Source organism: Chiloscyllium punctatum, chromosome 1 (assembly GCF_047496795.1).
Source record: "Chiloscyllium punctatum isolate Juve2018m chromosome 1, sChiPun1.3, whole genome shotgun sequence".
NCBI lineage: Eukaryota > Metazoa > Chordata > Chondrichthyes > Orectolobiformes > Hemiscylliidae > Chiloscyllium > Chiloscyllium punctatum.
In genome coordinates this window covers 76,151,454-76,172,600 of record NC_092739.1, presented here as the reverse complement: position 1 = coordinate 76,172,600, position 21,147 = coordinate 76,151,454, and the positions used below count along the sequence as shown (strand labels likewise).

The 21,147-nt window shown below is 49.0% G+C and overlaps 1 long non-coding RNA gene across 1 annotated transcript in view; it reads left to right on the top strand.

The window, feature by feature from the left end:
• The first annotated feature begins 2,345 nt into the window (after positions 1-2,345).
• LOC140476519 (uncharacterized) overlaps positions 2,346-21,147 on the top strand; it is a 37,845-nt gene continuing 19,043 nt past the window's right edge. Inside the window, exons 1-2 of the long non-coding RNA XR_011960500.1 lie at positions 2,346-2,443; positions 3,073-3,209. This is a non-coding gene — a long non-coding RNA (uncharacterized lncRNA). The remainder of the gene's footprint in view (positions 2,444-3,072; positions 3,210-21,147) is intronic.

The following is a 21,147-nucleotide window of genomic DNA, read 5'->3' as shown; positions in this document are numbered from 1 at the left end:
ATATTACTAAAAGTAGCTTACAATAGTAACAGTGCTATTTTTGCCTTGTCTGTCTGCCATGGGAAATCATACATAATTATAGCATATTTTCAATTATTTTCTGATTTTTCTTTTACTTATATCTAGTATAGTTATGTACTCAACTTGATTTCAGAAGCATGGCTAGAAATATTAATTTACAATTTGATCAAGAAATATCTCTGCAGTTTATATTTTTGACAGAATTATTTGATCAGGCAGTACACAAAGCTTGGCTCTGCACAGCTATCGTTATAAAGATATTTGTACTGCTCCAGTTACTTTGTTGAGATTTTGTTTATGTGTTGATCATTGTTACAGATCTTGTACACATTTCCGGTCTTCAATTTCTGAAATACCAGTATCCAGGTTGCAACTCTTTACTAAGTTATCCAAAAAATAATTTCAAGCATCCTCTCCCTCCACCACCATTGCTCAGTAGCAGCAGTGTGGACCATCTACAAGATGCACTGCAGAAATTCACAACGCCGTATAGCAATGACATGCCAAATACATGACCACTGCCATCTGGATGGTAAAATTCTGCAGATATATGGGAACACCACCACCACCTACAAGCCACTCACCATCCTAATTTGGAAATATATTGCCATTTCTTCAATACCACTGGGTCCTAATCCTGGAATTCCCTTCCAAATGGCATTGTGGGTCTACCTATCCCAGATAGACTGCAGTAGTCCCAACAGACAGCTCATGACCACTTTCTCAAGGACAACTAGGAATGGACAATAAACACTGGCCCAACCAGTGTCGCTGACGTTGATGAGTGAATGAGAAAAAAGCTTTGCAGACCTCTTTTTGTCATTCTATGCTCAATGTGCATCCATTAAAATCTGTCTGCTTACACCTCCACTGCGTTGAATACTACACATTCATTAGAACGAAGTAAATGGATTTGAGTAAGATGGATTTTTGTGTGAAAGCATAAACGATAGCTCAGGGCTGTCTGTAGTATATATGTGGTCTACAGGTAATGTTTACACATGCTCCATAAAGGAAAACACTAGACTATTTTCAATAAGGAGTCTCTGTCATTAGAACAGTTGCAAGTAATTTCGGAGAAGTTTGGGCAAGCAGTGGACTGATGAATAGCTACCTGGGCACCAGTGTATGAGACGAGACATAGCTGAGACAGTGAACTACAGGTTTGATCTTTTATGTTCATACCAGCTATGAATGAGATTCCAATTGTGGTATATGTTTTTGAGTTTTCTTCAAAAATAGGTGACGCTTTTGAATTGATTACAACAAAAGTTTGGAACTTGCCTCACAACGCTGGGGGTCATGAAATATACTCTTGTCCTCAGCTGGTATTCATGCGACAACATTTCTAGCAGGAAATGTAGAACACCAGTGCTGCTGAAATCACTAGTCTGCAACACTTCATCTAATCCATGTCTGAGCCACAATAGTTGAAATAAAAACAGTTCTTGTGATATCAGTAACATCACCCACTCCTTCTTAAATGGTCACTCATTTACTTGAAGAAAGTTGTTAAACATTAGTGGCATGTTCACTGAAGTACAAGTTTGATTTTTGACCATTTCATAGCTATGACTTGGTTAGCTCAGTTGCCTCAGTATCTGGTTTGCAATACAGTGATGTCAATGGTGTGGGTTCAAATGCTTGCATGAAACAAGGTCACTGTGAAGGTCCCACCTTCTCAGGCCTGCCCCTCATCTGAGGTGTGGTGACTGTCAGGTTAAACTCACTGCCAGTTGTCTGTCTTGAATGTGAACGTGGGACTACAGTGATCTTTACCAGTTCAATGCCCTTCACTGATGCTGCTTAACCCAAGTCATTGAAAGTTAGCTCTGAGCTTACATCAAGCACTGAGGTGATTGCAGTGCAGTCACGTGTGAGGTGTTTGATGCAACATTCATCTCTTCCCTGATTCAATTATTTCTTCCTCTGGCTTGGTTCCAGGAGGAGTAACTAAAAGAAAATGTTTTTATTTAATCAACTGTGACCCTCATGAGAATATTCAAGACCAATTCTGAGGGGCAATTGCTGATTCATTACTTGCAATCTGATTTATACTGTGTTAATTATTGCCAGATTTAAGCCCAGCACTGAGACATATAGTAAAGCCTTTCGTAAGTGCCCCACATTTTGTGGGAAATTCCTTTGATTACCTGACAAAACTATCACTTCTCTGGCTGACGATTATAAATCTCGTCCAACTGAAATTCCCAGATGTAACTTAATTTTTCTGAAATTATTATGTTTCTTTTCCTTAATCACAGCACCCTTGATGATAGTAAATCATAATACCCACCTTTCTTGAAAAGAGAATAATTCCATGCTTGCTTTCCAGTTCAGAGTGCAATATGGCTCCTGTCTATAAGTATGCATGATCCCACCACAAACATTCGCAAATGTGAATCAGAAAGATTATCGAACCGTGAGTACTGTTTCCATGTAATGAGCAAGACCTCATCGTGTATTTTTAAACCAAGTTTCCAGAGTAGTTGTTTGCCTGGTTTATTCTGAGCCAATTATCGTTATTTGGGTAATTTAAGAGAAATGATAGATTTGGACTGTAAACATGCATCACTAGAGAAATGCAAATTTAATTTGTTCTCAACTCAAGTTCCTCAGTTCAGTGAGTCCTCATTGGGAGTTACTGTGAAGATTTCCCTCAAATTTGTATGTCAAACATGGAGTGTAGATTCTATGTAAACTTATGTTATTTAAATAAAGGTCAGACAACTATCCAAGTATTCAAACTGCCTTACACTGACACGCTTGACAGGAGAGTGATCCTATCCTTTCTGATTAAACATTATAATGAATTAAAATAGTGCCTGTATAATTCAATCTTACAAAATGAAAAATAATATTCTATTGTTTAAAAACAATCAGATGTTGTGATGAATGACTCTAAATGTAACTAATATCTGTTATATGCAGTCATCTTTTGACTATCAATCAGATTAAATTGCTTCTAAAATAGATATTAAGCATGAGTCATCTCTGCAAGAGTGCTACGGAAGGCTAATGCACTTTTGCTGGTACAAACTCCTACCACAGCCTACACAGTTATCAGGAGGGACACTCCAGCATGTATAGGAGATCCTCACACTGAAGATTGACATGTCACTCTACAAAGAACTGCAAAATGAGCACTGAGTTTGTGCCATCTAAAGAACCATGTACCCAAGTTACAGGTAAGGCAATTTTTAAAATGCTTCATAGTGCAAACTACCTTGAAGTACTGTAGTGAATCTGAAAATTCTGGGGTGAATTCTTGGATTTTGCAGAGATTTGCTGCATTCTCATATGGCTGACAGAAAATTATGTGACGTGTTCACCCAACTGGTATGGAAGCACTTCAAAATAAATTTTATGACCAAAGTTTTTTTTATTCACTGGTGGCATGCGGCTGTTGCTGGCTAGTCAGCATTTATTGCCTGTCTCTAGTGCAACTTGAGAAGGTGATGGTGAGCTGCCTTCTTGAACCACTACAGTCCATGTGATATGGATAGACCCGCAATGCCCTTAAGAAGACAATCCCAGCCACAGGAAGGAACAGTGATCTGCTTCAAAGTCAGGATGGCGAATGGCTTGGAGGGGAACTTGCAAGTGGTGGTATTCCCATGTATTTGCTTTCCATGTCCTTCTGGTTAGAAGTAGTTGTGAATTTGGAAGGCACTATTTAAGGATCTTTGGTGAATTTGATGTGAGAACAATTGAGCGAGTTACCCAGAGCCAAACAGAACAACAGAGACATCAGGAGAGTGGAACACAGAGCACCAATTTTGCCCAGACAAAGCAATCATTCTGATCAAAAGAGTCAGAAAAAGTTATTGTTACATAAACAGAAAATGCAGGAGAAGCTGAGCGGACTTGCTATCATCTCTGGAAAGAGCCACAGAATTAATGCTTTGAGTCCAAAGACTCTTCCTTAGGACAGAAGGGAGCTGTAAAATTATGTTTTTTATGCTGTTGACAAGGGGAAGGAGGAGCAAGTGGAATGATAGTGATAGTGAGTAAAGGAAAATACATGGAGAATGCTAAAGATGGTCCAAGAGTGATTGAGATGTAGATAAATGGTAAAGTCATCTTAGTCAGAACATTGGTTAGGCCACTGTTGGAATATTGCATGCAATTCTGGTCTCCTTCCTATTGGAAGGATGTTGTGAAACTTGAAAGGATTCAGAAAAGATTTACAAGGATATTGCCAGGGTTGGAGGATTTGAGCTATAGGGAGAGGTTTCCCTGGAGCGTCAGAGGCTGAGGGGTGACTTTATACAGGTTTATAAAATCATGAGGGGCATGGATAGGGTAAATAGACAAGATCTTTTCCCTGGGGTGGGGGAGTCCAGAACTAGAGGACATAGGTTTAGGGTGAAAAGGGAAAGATATAAGAGGCAACTTTTTCATGCAGAGGGTAGTGCGTGTATGGAATGAGCTGCCAGAGGAAGTGGTGGAGGCTGGTACAATTGCAACATTTAGCTGGCATCTGGATGTGTATATCAATAGGAAGGGTTTAGAAGGATATGGGCCAGGTGCTAGCAGGTGGGACTACATTGGGTTGGGATATCTGGTCAACATGGATGAATTGGACCGAAGGGTCTGTTTCCATGCTATACGACTCTATGACACTAGTCCCACTCTTGCATTGAAGAGAAACAACTGGCAGTGATTTTAACCCGAGGGTCACTGTGCCTCAGGTGATGGCAAGGAAAAAAATGAGGAACATTCTTACAACCTCAGCTGGATGCAGGAATTGAATGCATGCTCTTAGCATCACTAACCAGACAGACAGCCAACTGAGCTAACAGACCCACATGTTAAGGAGTACCTGTTTACAACCCAATATTTTCAACACTTTTCTTGAACTCTGCAAGACTGAGGGTCTAGTCATTGTAAATTCTAAGACTGCTGCTATTATCTCCAAACCTAAACACCTTATGTCACTGGAGCAGGAACACAATGGTGATGGTCACCATTTAACCTTTAACCTTCACAGAGCTATTTGCAATCAGACTTCAGATCAGGTCACATGACTCTTTCCAACATCTTTTCTATTAAACACACCGTCCAAAAACATAATCTCTTAATTGAAACAATTTGTGTTATTATATTCAGTTCACTGGGGGGGGGGGGGGGGGGGGTGCGGTGGTTAGTGAAAACGAAGTGATTTTATAGATTACAGATTACTTACAGTGTGGAAACAGGCCCTTCGGCCCAACAAGTCCACACCGACCTGCCGAACCGTATACCACCCAGACCCATACTCCTACATTTACCCCTTCACCTAACACTACGGGCAATTTTAGCATGGCCAATTCACCTAACCTGCACATTTTTGGATAGTAGGAGGAAACCGGAGCAGCCGGAGAAAACCCACACAGACACGGGGAGAATGTGCAAACTCCACACAGAGAGTCGCCTGAGGTGGGAATTGAACCCGGGTCTCTGGCACTGTGAGGCAACAGTGCTAACCACTGTGCCACCGTGCCACCCAAGTGGATGAAATTAATTGCAGGACCTTGCCTGTTGTGATGAAATATGTATAATTTACATAGAAACATCATCCTTAAAAAAGCATTTGAATTTCAAAACAGAGGCAGATGGGAATTTCTATGAAGGGTTTTCATTTAACAAAAAAAAACAAGGTCAGAGAAATATCTGTACCCAAACCAGGTAACTGCAGACTCCCTGCCACGTTAATGGGAAGATGTTTATACAGTTGAGTTCCTAATAGGTGGTGTTACGTCAGCAGCAGGGGAGGCAATAGCCTAGTGGTATTATCGCTGGACTATTAAACCCAGCAACTCAGATAATACTCTGGGTTCAAATTCCACCATGGCAGATGGAGAAACTTGAATTCAATTTTCTTAAAAATCTGAAAATAAGAATCTGCTCATGACCATGAAAACATTGTCAGAAAAACACAACTGGCTCATTAATGATCTTCAAGGAAGGAAATCTGCCATCCTCACCTGGTCTGGCCTATATGTGATTCCAGACCCACAGCTATGTGGTTGACTCTCAACTGTCCTCTAAAATGGTCTGGCAAGCCTCTCAGTTGTACCAATCTCTATAAAGAAATGAAACTGAACTGATCAGCTGACATTCACCGAAACAGCAGAAAGGACAATGCAGAAACAGTCCTGTTGTTCCTGCAAAGTCCTCCTTACTAACATTTGGAGGACAGTGCCAAAATTGGAAGAACTATCAAAAGGACTTGGTTAATAAAGCTTCCAGTTCAGGATAGTTTGGTGAGATATCTACACATTATTAGAATTGGAAAAGTTTAGAATCTCAGTGTGGTGGTTGTAACTAGGTCACAGCCAGGCAGACGTCATTGATTTTGAGTTTGTCGATTGGACCAGATTAACAGTACCAATCAGGGAGCCCTGGCTGACAGATAAGAACAGGAGTGATTGATCACACAGCATTGCCCTAGATGCGAAGGGGCAGTGCTTGTCACTGGCCACACAGGTGTTTTCCCCCCTTTTGGATATTGAATCAGTGTGTGACTGTGCGTGCACGTGCAAGGACTCTCCTTGAAGGGGACTGTCCCTGTTGCTGCTTGGGGCCTGCCTCACTGCTGCTGCCTGGGGCTTGCCTTGGAGCCCCTCCCCAGGACCTCCACCACTGCTGTTGCCTGAGGAGAGGCCTGTCTCCATTGCTGCTGCTGCCCGAGGCCTACCTCCACCATCGCTGCCTGGGACTCGCCTTGGGGCCCCTCCCCAGGACCTCCACCACTGCTGCTGCTGTTGCCTGAGGCCTGTCTCCACCACCGCTGCCTGGGACTCGATTTTGGGGCTGCTCTGGACTCGCCTTGGGGGCCCTCCCCAACAGGCCTGCCCCCCACCACTGCTGTGACTGGAGGAACTGCCCGGGACTTGCCAGACGCCTGCCTTCCACCACCGCTGCCTGGGACTCCATTTTGGGGCTGCCTGGGACTCGCCTTGGGGGCCCTTCCCAACAGGCCTGCCCCCCACCACTGCTGTGACTGGAGGAACTGCCCGGGACTTGCCAGACGCCTGCCTTCCACCACCGCTGCCTGGGACTCCATTTTGGGGGCTGTCTGGGACTTGCCTTGGGGGCCTTCCCCAACAAGTCTGCCCCCCACCACTACGACCGAGGGCCCACCTGGTACTCGCCTGAGGCCTGTTTCAATTGCTGCTGTTGCCTGAGGCCAGTCTCTACTGTCACTGCCTGGGACTCGCCTTGGGTGACTGGCCTTGGGCACATCCCCAGGATTTTCACCACTGCTGCTGCCAGAGGCCCACCTCCACCACTGCTGCCTGGGGCCTAACATCCAGCAGCAGAATATGGCGAGCCCGAAGGTCGCGGGGCCCAGCCGCACCTACGCCGGGGTAGCCGCTGCCTTAGGCTCGGCTGTCCCAGCCCCGGCTGCAAACCACACCCCCTTGAGGCACCTCACTGAATGCCTGGGGGTCAAGGCCTATCCCCACCCGAACATGACCATCGAGGCCTGCAGCAAGGCCATGGCCAGTGTGGTCGGCCCACTGGCCATCGTCGCTGCGGCCCGAATGTACGGGAAGGCCGTATTTTTCCTTAGGACCGAGCAGGCGGTCCACCTGGCCGTGGAGAGGGGGCTCGCTGTGGGCGGGACACATTTGCCCGTCGACCCTCTGGAGGTTACGGCCCAGAGGGTCGTGATCTCCAACGTCCCGCCCTTCATTGCCAGCGAGCTCCTTCTCCCCCACCTCACCACCTTGGGGGAGATCCGGTCAGGGATCCAACCGCTCCTGCTCGGTCTGAAGGACCCTGCCCTCCGGCACATCTACTCCTTCCGTCGCCAGGTGTTTATTTGCCTGGCCCGGGAGGAGGTCACGGAGGGCTCCTTTACCCTCCTCCACGAGGGTGCGGCCTACCGCGCCTTCTGGACGGCGGACGGCGTGCGGTGCCACCTGTGCCGCGAGGTGGGGCACATCAGAAAAAACTGCCCCACCCAGAAGGCCGCGCAGCCCTCGCCAACGGCTGACAGTGGTGCCGCTGCACCCACTCCCCCTCCCCCACCCCCACCCCCACAGTCAACACCACAGGCCCCGGCACCGGAGCCTGAGCCAGAGGCTTCCGATCCTCCAGCCTCCGGCAGGGAGGTGGGTGAGCGTCCAGCCGGCCGGAAGGCGCTAAAGGAGACGCGACGCGTCAGGCCCGCCCACGGGGAGACCACCCTATCCCCATCCCCGACACCCAGCCCACGACCTGCCCCGCCCCAGCACGACAATGCCCCTGCGGCCGTGCCAGCGTCGCCCCGGCGCGGGAACCCTGACCCCCGAACCCGTACCCGACCCTGACCCCACGGACCCCACATCTACCCCCCACCCCGATGGAGAAACCCCTGGGGCTGCGACGCCCGCCCCGGGCACTGCAACACCTGGCCCGGGGGACCCTGACCCTGAGCCTGAGCCCGAGCCCCGCCCCACCCAGCCACACCCTGGCACTAACCTCGGGGGGGCACCGCTGCCTAACCTCCCACAGCGACCGTGTCTCCGGGCCCCAGAGAGGGAACTGGGCCCCTGCCCCGCCTGCCGTCACCTGATAAACCAGGGGCGGGGCAGGAAGTGACACGGCTGACCCTCCCCACCCTGGCCACACCCCCTGCCTTCCCCCAGCCAATCGTATTCTGGGAAAGGCTGGGGGGAGGGGCCTCAGGCCCCATGACCACCAAGGCGGGCGGGGAGGGAAAGGCCCATAAATCCCCCCCTGTCTCTCTGGGGAAGAGGGGCTGGCCCTTGGAGGGGAGAGACAGTCCTGCAGCGTGCCGGCGGTGCTGCCCCTCTCCAGGGGACGGGCCCACGGTACCCCCCAACGATCCCGCACCGCGGTCTGACCTGCCCAATAACAACGATGAGGGCCGAGGTGCGGGCGTCAACACAGGACCCTTTACTGGGTTGCGGAGGGGAGGTAGGTGTTATCCCCGCTCCTCCCTCCCAGACTGTTTTTCCGGGAGCCTTGGCCCTGGGGAATGACCTTTTTCTGGGGGACGATCTATCCCCGAGGAGCCAGGCGTCCCGGTGTCGGGAGAGGAGCGGGGCCCCGAGCCCCTGCCGCCCGACGACCCGAACTCGGGGCGTTCCGGGACGGGGTGCGCCGAGGAAGGTACCGCCGGTGACCCTGGGGGTGGGGTCGCCGGGGGTTCGAGGCCGGTTGGCGGCGCCGGACCAGCCCCCATCCTCTCGGTGGGGGAGGGGTCGGCGACTGAGGGTGACCTCCCGGAGGAGGGTTTGGGATCGGTGGTGGATCCCGGGGACGACGCGGACTCTCTGTAGTGACGTTTTTGAGTCCCAGGTGCCCCCCGCCGATCTCCCCCTCATCCCCCTCGAGGAACTCCGGGAATTTGTCGAGGAAACTCGAGGTCGCCGGGATAGAGCCCAACTGACGCTCGACCGCTGGAGCTCTTTTGAACAAGTTTATTGGTCGGTCCACACTGCTCGCCAGGCACCTGGGCTCAATTCCAATGAGCGAAAGCGAGTCAGGAACTTCCTGGGGGCACTCCTGGTGAGGGCGAGCGACACCTGTGCCCCTCCCTCGTCCTCCCAGTAATTGTATTTGTTTTTAAACTGTACTGGTGGTGGTAGCACAACGCTTCCGACATGGAGACGACTATAGCCAGCCTCAACATCAACGGCAGCAGGGAGTCACAGCGCAGATTCCAGACCCCCTCGGTCCTTCAGGACGGGAGGTATGCGGTGTGCTTCCTGCAAGAGACCCACACTACCCCGGGAGACGAAGCCACCTGGCTCCTGGAGTGGCGAGGGGGGGTCTACATGAGTCACCTCACCCGCAGATCTGGCGGGGTGGCTATCCTGTTGGCCCCACATTTTCAGCCGGAGATCTTGGGGGTCAGGGAGCCGGTGCCAGGCCGTTTGCTTCACCGGACGGTTCGGCTGGGGGGGCGCGGTGCTTCACTTGGTGAACGTATACGCTCCCCTGGCCGGGCTGAGGCAAGCGAGCTTCTTCGAAGAAGTGTCCGCTCATCTCGCTTCCATCGACGAGAACCAGTGCGTCGTCCTCGGGGGAGATTTTAACTGCGTCCTCGAGGGCAGGGACCACGGCGGTGCCCGCACTGGCTGTGCGTCGGGGAAGAGGTTGGGGGACTTGGTCAAGTCCTTCGACCTGGTGGACGTCTGGCGGAATCTCCATCCCGACTCCATCGCCTTCACCTTCGTGAGGCCTGGGGTCGGAGCGTCCAGAATCGACCGCCTGTACGTTTCGCAGGCGTACGCCTCCTGCTTTCCGAAGGCCTCCACGCGGCAGGTGTCGTGCACGGACCATCACCTGGTGTGGGCGGAACTCCTTCCGTTCGGCGCCAGGCTCGGCTCCGCGTACTGGCACTTTAACAACCTGCTGCTGGAGGACGAGCGGTTCCGGGACTCGTTTCGTCGTTTCTGGGCCGGCTGGAGAAGGAAGCGGGGAAGCTTCCCCTCCCTGAGGCTATGGTGGGACGTGGGCAAGGCTCACGTCCGCGTTTTCTGTCAGGAGTACGCGAGGGGGTCGACCAAGAGGCGGAAATCCAGGATCGTGGAGTTGGAGAGGGAGATGCTCGACCTGGAGTCACGCCTCGGTCAGCCCGACGCGGACCCGGCCCTGCGCGGGGTGTACGAAGAGAAGAAGGCCGCGCTCCGGGACCTGCAGCTCGTCGGGGCTCGGGGCGCATACGTGAGGTCGCAGATCCAGCTCCTGCAGGACCTGGACCGCGGCTCCCCCTTCTTCTACTCGCTGGAAAAAAGGCGTGGCACCCGTCAGCAGCTCCTTGTGCTGCTGGCCGACGACGGGTCCCTCGTCTCGGATCCGGAGGGTGTCAGGGCCCACGTCTGAAACTATTACACGGCTCTGTTCTCTCCGGATCCGTCCAGCGAGGACGCTCGCAGAGTTCTGTGGGAGGACCTGCCGCAGCTCAACCCGGAGGACGCCGGAAGGCTCGACGCTCCCGTCACTTTAGAGGAGCTGACTGGCGCCCTCGACCGGCTCTCGAGGGGCAAAACCCCGGGGCTGGACGGGCTGACTGTGGAGTTCTTCAGGGCGTTCTGGGACGTCCTGGGGAACGACTACGCACAGGTCCTGGGGGTGTGTCTAAATGCCGGACAGCTGCCCCTTTCTTGGCACAGGGCGGTCATCGTCCTGCTGCCAAAGAAGGGGGACCTTCGTTCCTTAAAGAACTGGCGTCCGGTCTCCCTCCTCAGCACGGATTACAAAATCTTCGCCACGGTGTTGTCTTCTCGCCTGGCTTCCGTGCTGGCCCACATGATTCACCCGGACCAGTCCTACACGGTCCCGGGCCGGAGGATACACGACAACGTCCACCTGGTCCGGGACCTGATCCATTTCTGTCGACGGGCTGGTCTGCCGAGCGCCTTCCTCTCTCTCGACCAGGAGAAGGCGTTTGACAGGGTCGATCACGAGTACCTGCTCGGGACTCTGCGGGCATTCGGGTTCGGGACGCGGTTCGTCGCCCGGATCCGACTTTTGTACGCCGCCGCAGAGTGTCTGGTTAAAGTTAACGGGTCCCTGACGACGCCCCTTCGCTTCGGGAGTGGAGTGCGTCAAGGCTGCCCCCTGTCCGGCCAGCTGTATTCCCTGTGCGTGGAGCCTTTCCTGCGCCTCTTGCGGAGGAGGTTGTCGGGGCTGGTTCTGCGCGGCGCGGGCACGGGGGTGGTCCTCTCGGCCTACGCCGACGACGTGCTCCTCACTTTCACCGATCCGGCTGACCTGGGGAGGATGCGCAAGTGCCAGGCCGTGTACTCTGCGGCGTCTTCCGCCAGGATCAACTGGGCCAAGTGTTACCGACTACTGGTCGGTCCGTGGTGGGTGGACTCTCTGCCGGAGGAGTTACGGGGGTTCAGCTGGAGTACCACTCATCTCCTCTACCTGGGGGTCTACCTCAGCCCGGCTGAGGAATCCTGGCCGGCCAACTGGCAGGAGCTGGAGGCCAAAGTCTCGGCTCGCCTAGGCCGCTGGACAGGACTGCTCCGAGTGCTATCTTACAGGAGTCGAGTGCTGGTCATAAACCAGCTGGTGGCCGCCATGCTGTGGTACCGTCTGGTCACTTTGGTCCCTCCTCCTGGCTTTGTCGCTGACATCCAGAGAACGTTGGTCGACTTCTTCTGGGACAAAAAGATGCACTGGGTCGCCGTGCAGGTTCTGAGTCTCCCTATTGAGGAGGGCGGTCAGTCGCTGGTGTGCGTCCGCACCCAGGTCGCGACGTTCCGCCTTCAGACCTTGCGGCGATACCTTTACGTCGAGCCGCCTCCTAGGTGGTGCGCCCTGGCGACGTATTTTTTCCGCCAGGTGCGTAACCTCAACTACGACACGCAGCTCTTGTTCGTCGACCGTGACGGTTTGGAGGTCGCCCTCAAGGCGCTGCCTGTCTTTTACCAGGACCTGATCACTGTCTGGAACATGGTCGAATCGCGTCGCGCCTACCCTCCGGCTGGAGTAGCGGCTGTCGTCAGGGAGCCGTTGCTCAGGAATCCGCACCTCCGTACTCGCGGGTTCGAGTGGCTGTCGGAGGGGAGGGCCGTGGCGGCGAGGGCGACCAGGGTCGGGGACGTGCTGGGTGCCGGGGGCCTGGGCTGGACGCTGCCGCAGGACATAGCTAGCAGGGTAGCGGTAGACGTCCGGTACGTGGCCACCGCCATCTGACGCCTTAAAACAGCGGTGCTCGGACCCGACGTAGTGCATCAGTTGGAGGACGCTCAGGTGTGCGGTGGGATCCCGTCCGCGCTCACCCCGGCCCGGACGGAATTTCACATTGGCCCCAAGGTCCCGTACTTCCCGCAGGAGCCTGTGCCCCACAACCTGAGCCGCCTCCAGAATTTTAATTTTGTCCCCTTAAGGGATATACAAAGGAAGGCCCTGTATCGACTGCTGCTGCACACCGTCCACCTCTTCTCCCTCATCCACCGTCCGGACACGCCTTGGCGCGCCCATTTGCCACCGGGCGGTGGGGATCCCCAGTGGAGGGCTCTCTACGCGGGAGTCCTCCCCCTTTCTCTCGGGGATCTGGGGTGGAGGGTGCTGCACGCAGCAGTCCCCTGTAACCGCAGATTGCGATGGTTCACGGACTCCCAGCCCAACTGCTTGTTCTGTGCCGCTGTGGAGTCCGTGGACCATGTATATATTGGGTGTGGGCGTTTGCACTCCCTTTTTGATTTTCTTAGAAACCTTCTCCTCTGTTTCTGGCTGCACTTCAGTCCCACACTCCTGATCTTCGGGCACCCGGTACGGAGGAGGGAGGGCAGGTCCGAAGACCTCCTCGTGGGTCTGCTCCTGGGCCTGGCCAAACTGGCCATCAACAGGTCCAGGCAGCGGGCCGTGGAGGGGGTCGTTAGGGCCGACTGCCTGCCCCTCTTCCGGGGTTATTTTAGGGCCCGGGTGTCCTTGGAGAAGGAGCACTCGGTGTCCACCAACACCCTGGAGTCGTTCAGGGAGAGGTGGGCGCCGCAGGGAGTGGAGTGCATTATTTCCCCCTCCAACTCTATTTTGATTTAGTCCCTACTCTCCCCATCACTGTTTTGCTCACACAGCATTGCCCTTTGGTTTGAAGGGCAGTGCTTGTCACTGGCCACTCGGGTGTTATTCATATCTTCCTGGTGGTGGAAATCGAATAAAGATTCGTGCACTTTGTGTCTTTCACTGTGTCTCACATCTACACGCACACATACCCCATGGGTGTTGGGGAAAAAATAAGCACTACCGCAGTTAGGTGGTAGTGTGGTGGTTTAAAATAAAGATTCGTGCACCTTGTGTTTGTCACTGTAAAAAAAAAAGATAAACAGGAGAAGAACTGCCGCAGTTAGGCCATAGTGCGGGGGTTTGGGAAAAAAAAATACAGCCATTTCAGTGACCGTAGAAACAGTCTTTAACAAAATTTGCTCTGGACTCCAATCATGAAGTTGATGCTAGACTGAGAATATCCAGGAATCTTTCTAGATTAAGGGCACAACTTTGGTTCCGGTCTCTTTTTGAATTCAGTTTCTACTGGTTGTAGTAAAAGGTTCAGGCTTTAGCTTGATGGGGTGAAATTGGTTGAGACATATTCACCTAGATTGGCTCAATATTTTTCAGTTAGAAAATGGCTGCTTTAGTGAAGTCCTAACTAAATACCCTGAATTTTTTCAGGAAGGACTACAGACTATCAAAGTAGCCAAGGCCACCTTGCATGTTGACCAGGAAGCAATTTCACAACTCTGCAAGGCCGGCCCAATGCCATTTGCCTTACAGGTAAAGGTAGAGGCAGGAATCAAAAGACAGGACAGTGAAAGAATCATCAACCCAGTGCAGTTTGCAGAATGGGCAGCACCAGCCATATAGATGATGAAGCTCAAGGGGATGATTCATCTATGTGGGGATTTTAATCAAACTGCAAATCACTTTTTGCAGCTGGATAAATACCCAGTCCCTCACACAGAAGATTTATATGTGAAACAGACATGTCCTTCATGAAGCTCGGGGTTCGATGAGGATTCCCAGAAGTATGCAACAATTAATTCCCATAAGGGTTTGTACCAATATACATGACTGCCATTTGGGGTATCGTCGGCCTGTGCAATCTTTCAGCCATGGAAAAATTTTACAAGCTCTACCTCAGATCGCCATTTATATAGGTGATGTGTTAATAACAGAGGAGATCAATAAGGAGCACTTGGAGAACTTGGACATTCTCATTAGATATTTCTCCCAGACAATGTACTCCTTAAAAGAGAAAATGTGTGTTCCAGGCATCCCAAGTGACCTACTTAGTCTACCGAGTCAACAAGGCCAGGTTACACCCTTTGGAAGATAAAGCGAGGGTATTAAATGGAGCCCCAGCTCCCACGTCTGTACCAAAGCTTAGGTCTTTCCTTGGATTGATGAATTATTACAGAAAGTTCATACATAACCTGGCCTCCATCTAGGCACCTTTGGATCTACTCTTTTAAAAAAAAGGTTAGCCTTGGAAATGGTCAGGTAGCCAAGCCATTTCTTTCAGGGGTGTGAAGAAACAGCTATCACCTTCTCAGGTGTTGGCACACTCTGATCCCAAGTGAGATCTGGTATTGACATGCAATGCTTGCCATATGGTGATGAGTCAGTGTTAGCTCATAGGTGGCCCAATGGAGAGGAATGCCCAATCGTATATGTGTCCAGGACTTTGGCAAATGCAGAGTGTAAATATGCTCAGATAGTGAAGGAAGGTTTGGCAGTCGTATTTGGTGTCTGGAAGTTCCATGGGTGGAAATTTGTAATAATAACAGACCACAAACCCCTGGTAGGTCTATTCAAAGAGGATAAGGCAGTGCCGCCCGTAGCTTCAGGCTGAATTCAGTGGTGGGCTCTCATAGTAAGGGTGTATAATTACAAGTCTGAACACCATCCGGAAAGCCAAGTAGCAAATGTGGATACATTGAGCGGTCTCCTACTGGCAGATATATCACTGGTGATACTGTCACTGGAAGAGTCCATAATGGTTTTAAATTTTCAGGACATACTTCCAATCACATTTGACAATATCAGCTGGTGACAGAGAAAACCAAAGGGCTGTCACAACCAGAATTGAAAGTTTTTTGGACCTGGAGAAACCAAATCACAGACTTGTTATGGGGAGCAAGAGTAAAGGTCGTTGCCAGATCCTGGTAGTAGGGTTATCTTGTTGGCGAGATGTTATGTTTGGTGGCCAGGACTGGATGCAGACATAGCTGTGTTTGTGGGGCAGTGCACAGAGTGCCAACAAGGACAAAATGGACCACCAGCAGCTTCCCCACGTTTGTGAAATGGCCAGATACACCTTGGACTTGCTTACATATCAGCTATGCAGATCCTTTCATGGGCTCAATGTTCTTAATCACTGTGGATGCCCACTCAAAGTGACTGGACATACATTGAGTTCAATCGTGAAACACAAGGACGGCGATAGAAAATCTGCACACATCTTTTACAATGCATGGACTCCAGAAGTGTTGGTCACAGATAACAGACGATTGTTTACCATCAGGGAATTTGAGTATTTCCTAAAGTTGAATGGTGTTTGACATATAAGGACAGCTCCACACCATCCATCATCCAATGGCCTGACAAAAAGAGCTGTCCAAACTTTGAAGGCAGACAAAGATACAGCCTACAGCTTCACTAAACATCAACCTATCCCGGTTCCTATTTCATAATAGGACCATCCCTCATTCAACTACAGCGATAGTTCCATCAAAGTTGCTAATGGTGAGAAGATTCTGCACCAGGTTAAATCTGACCTTTCCAGACCTGGGAGCGAGGGGGATATAGAATCAGGAACATCAATGCTGGACACAAGCCTCCACTAAGCAAGAGAGACAGTTTATTTCACAGGACAAAGTTTAGTGTAGAGACCATGGGAGTAGACCTGCATGGGCAAGAGGCATGGTCAACATGAGGTCAGCTCCAGTGATTATATAAAGTTGGGTAGGTGTGACAGTCCTGAACAAACACGTTGACCATATGAAAGCTGCGCACTCTCAAATAGTGCAGGAGCAAAATGTGCCGGTCTCCTCAACAGCTTTTCCAAATATTCTGGAACCCATGGGTTCTCCCTCTCTGTCAAGTGGTGAAGATATCTTGGATTCTGAGATGGGCACAGCAGATGTCGCTACATTGATGCCTTTGCCGCCTGAAGAGGAGAATGAATTTCTTCCGTGATGCAGATTTCCTTCCTTAAGAAATTAAGCTAGCGTTTTATTCCTGATTTTTTTTGGAATGATTGAATTCAAATATCATCCGGTCCAGTGAGTTCCCAAAGTGGTAGCCTGGGATTACTTAATTCATTGACATTACCACCACACTGCCACTACATACTGCCTAATTATTGGATTATTAATGACGGAAGTGATCACGCATCACAAATCAAACTGACACAAAAGAAACTAACTTGAAATGTTTTATGTTAGCTGGGGGACATCGGACATTGGATGTCAGCCTGAGTTTCCAAAGAGCATTTCAGGAGCAAAATAGAATCGATACCTCCACTCTAGGGAGTGTTTTTTCTGTTAATTATATTTATCATCTTAAGTAGCTGGTGTTTACTCTCAGTGGGGTAAATTGCAGATTCATTATAATTTGTGAGTAGTAAGAGCTTTTACTACTTTGAATTCCATCTCCCACAAATAGCTGCACTCCAGTTTCCTTTCATTTAGAACATAAAAGTACCTACAACTTGCTGCTGGCAAAGAATCTCAATTACAAATAGACAAAATCCCCATCTCATTGCAGAATGCCTTGATTTTGCCTGCCCTCTCCTAATGTTTAAAGTTGACCTCCAAGAATCAACAAATCAAACTGCCATGGCCCAATAATTATTAATGAGACAAAGAGACTTGTTGGAAAAATACTGCCTGGGAATCCATTACTTGCTGGGTAAACAAGTATGTTCAAATACGTGGACGTTTTTATAGGTTGCTACCAAAATGTGCAGAGAAATTGAAGCAATAAATCACGGAGGCGTTTACTAGAAAATGTTAGCTGTCATGTGTAAGTCTTGCTCTAAGCAGGATTTGCTTTGCAGCTGAAGTGTAAATAGAAACTGGATGAAGAACAAAACCTACATTTCAGCAAAGTTGATGAGGAGCCATGTGTTAGAGAAGGAAGGCAGCCATTTTCCATTCGTGGGGTCCCTATTATAGTCTGGAACTGAACAGTTCCTAGGGCTATAAAGCAGGCAGCCCTGTCAATAGCCAATGTGGTTCAAGATTCAATTTGCAGCTGAGAAGTTCAACTACATTCACACATTGAGTTTCACACAATTTCTCCATGGTGTTCAGGTTTCAGTATTGCCATAAGGCTGGGAAGGAGCTTTTTACATTGCTGACTCTTATTTTTTTAAGCTTCAGATTCAAACAAAAATTGCAATGTCACATTGCAAGAGAACTGTAAATAAAGCTTGCATAATCAAAAATGATTAGATTTAAAATTAAACTTTATTGTCATATGTAGGCAAGAACAGAAGTAGCGTAAAAAGTTTTCAATGATTACTTTCAGAAAGTACAATTGAGGAAGGGATAATGAGATGAATTGAAGGTAGACAGAGAGCTAGCAAGATGAGTGACTGAATGTGGGGAGGTGGTGCTATCATGATATTGGTGCTAGAATCAACAATCCAGACACCCAGGCTAATATTCTAGGGCTATGGATTCAAATCCCACTGTGGTAACTGATCGAATTTGAATTCAGTAAAACTCTGAAATCCACAAAAAAGTTAGCCTAATGATGACCATGTAACCATTGTCATAAAAACACATCTAATTTATCATTGTGATTTAGGGAAGGGAATCTGCCCTCCTTACTTGGTCTGGCCTATATTTGGCCTCAGGCCCACAGTAACGTGTTTGACTCTTAGGCCTGCATTCCATGATTGCCCAAAGAGCAGCTAATGAGTGATACCCACATACTGTGAAAGAATAAGAAAAGTATCAAATACGTTTTTCATTACAGAAAGTTGCGCCTCACTTGATAAATCTATGAAACTAATGTGCTTTCTCCCCTAGGCCTCTTGCCAGGGCTGGAGAGCTTGAGCTACAGGGAGAGACTGAATAGGCTGAGGTTTTTTCCCCTGGAGTGTTGGAGGCAGAATAGTGACCTTATAGAGGTTTAAAATCGTGATGGGCATGGATAGGGTGAATCGACAAGGTATTTTCCCCAGGATAGGGGAGTCCAAACAAAGATGGCAAAGGTTTAGGGTGAGAGGAGAAAGATTTAAAACGGACCTAAGGGGCAACATTTTCAAACAGAGGGCGGTGCACTAATGGAATGAGTTGCCACAGGAAATGGTGGGCTGGTAAAATTACAGCACTTAAAAGGTATCTGGATGGGTATATGAATAGGAAGGGTTTAGAAGGGTATGGGCCGAGTGCTGCCAAATGGGGCAAGATTAATTTAGAATATCTGGTCGGCATGCACGGGTTGGACCAAAGGGTCTGTTTCGTTGCTGTACATCTCTATGACTCTATGTGCCATTTTCTATTTTAAGGCTGTTTTGAGATGTCTAGCACAATAACAACAGTATTCTAAAAGACAGTTGTATATATAAAAATAATCTATATCTCGGTAAATAGCTATTAAAATGTCATAGCCAAGCCTCTTGGAGCTTTCCACAGAAAGAAATTATCTTATCCCCTTTTTTTATTTCTTTTTATTTTCTCTTTTTGCTCAGCCTGAATTCAGTGTTTCCTTTTCTATTTCTCTCAATCTGATCAGGGATACCGCAAATGTTTTTCATTCTTCCGCTGTCAATAGAGAAATACAAGAGAACATTATGTATAGGGGCATCTCCAGATTCATTAACATCACTGGCCCTACAATGATCCTTTGTTTCCTCACACCCTCCATGAACGGGAAACAAGAGAAATGCCAGGAAACAGGCAAACTCTCTAAATGTGGAAATTTAGGATCCTAGGGCACAAGGTCATAGGGTGTGATCTCTCTCATGAGTATTGGTAAAGTTAATGACACCTGGAATCATTTATTTGTAAAATAACACAACAATTTCAAGCAAAGAATGCCCAGAATTTGCTGCCAAAGTAATGTCCCTTCACCATTAGCTTTGCAAAATAGAATGCTCCTGACTGCTCTCAATATTGATGGACAATAAGTAATCTGAAGTTGCTGTATTTGCACAGTGGCTACAAACTAAACTTTCCACCACAAATATAATTTCCCAACCTCACTGGTTCTGAAAAATAATAGCCTAAATGTGGAGTATCATTCCTTTAGGCATTAACTGTTGCTGGAGACATTAAAAATGTAACTTTTCTATCTTGCATTTCAGTTTCCTCTCTCTCCTTCCAATCTTTTCATTTTTCTTTTTACTTTGATGTTGAGCCTAACCCTTTAACTTGCTTCTCAATGCTTCTGCTGTTAATTTTGTTACCTTCTATCTGATTGGGTAAGGGACACATATTTACATACACCCTTATCTCATTCAAACATGCAGACATGCGAATTACGAATAAAAGCAGGCCACTCGGCTTTCAGACTTCTTCCATCACTCAATAAGATCATGGTTAATCTGTGTTCCAACTTCCACATTCCCATCTCTCCTTGATAATGGCACAGTGGCTCAGTGGTTAGCACTGCTGCCTCACAGTACTAGGGACCCAGGTTTGATTCCAGCCTTGGCCAACTGTGTAGAGTTTGCATATTCTTCCTGTATCTATGTGTGTGTCTGCCCACAATCCAACAGGTTAGGTGAACTGGCCATGCTGAATTGCCCATCGTGTTCAGGAATGTGTAGGTTAGGTGCTTTAGTCAGGAGCAAATGTAGTGGAATGGGTCTGGGTGGGTTACTCTTTGGAGGGTTGGTGTGGATTTGTTAGGCCGAATGGCCTATTTCCACACTGTAGGGATTCTATGAATAATCTTTGATTCTCTTGCCTAACAAGAATTTTTCTCCCTCTGCCTCAAAATTATTCAATGACCCTGCCTCCACTTCCTTGAAGACAAAATTCCTGAGCTCCTCAGTCTCTGATACCTGGTTTTCTTCATTACAACATAATCAGGTCGCACTTTTGCAACTTGCCACCTCAATGTAAAAACCTGAACATGCACAAATCAGCCAGATTAAGGTGAGGTGAGTTGAAAAGTGTGGGGCTGGAAAAGCACAGCAGGTTAGGCACACATCCGAGGAGCAGGAGAATCAACGTTTTGGGCATAGGTACTTCAATAGGAACTACGGAGAGATGCGTCTGTACAGAAAAGCCTAAGTAAAAACAAGGGCTGCAAATGCTGGAAACCAGATTCTAGACTAGAGTGGTGCTGGAAAAGCACAGCAGTTCAAGCAGCATCCAAGGAGCAGGAAAATCGACGTTTCGGGCAGATGAAGGGCTTTTGCCCAAAACGTCGATTTCCCTGCTCCTTGGATGCTGCCTGAACTGCTGTGCTTTTCCAGCACCACTCTAGTCTAGATACTAATTATATATAATTAATGTGTTATCCTGAACACACAAAAAAAAACCTGAGGTTGAATTTCTGGATTTGGGAGAATGCTGTCTTAGTCATTTCCAGCTCTTGACTCTGTGCCTTGTCAGCATTGTTAACTTGAAGAGCAAACCTACTGGCTAGAGAGGACCACAAGGTAATTTTCAAATCACAGATCAGGAAGAGCAAACCGTCTGGTGC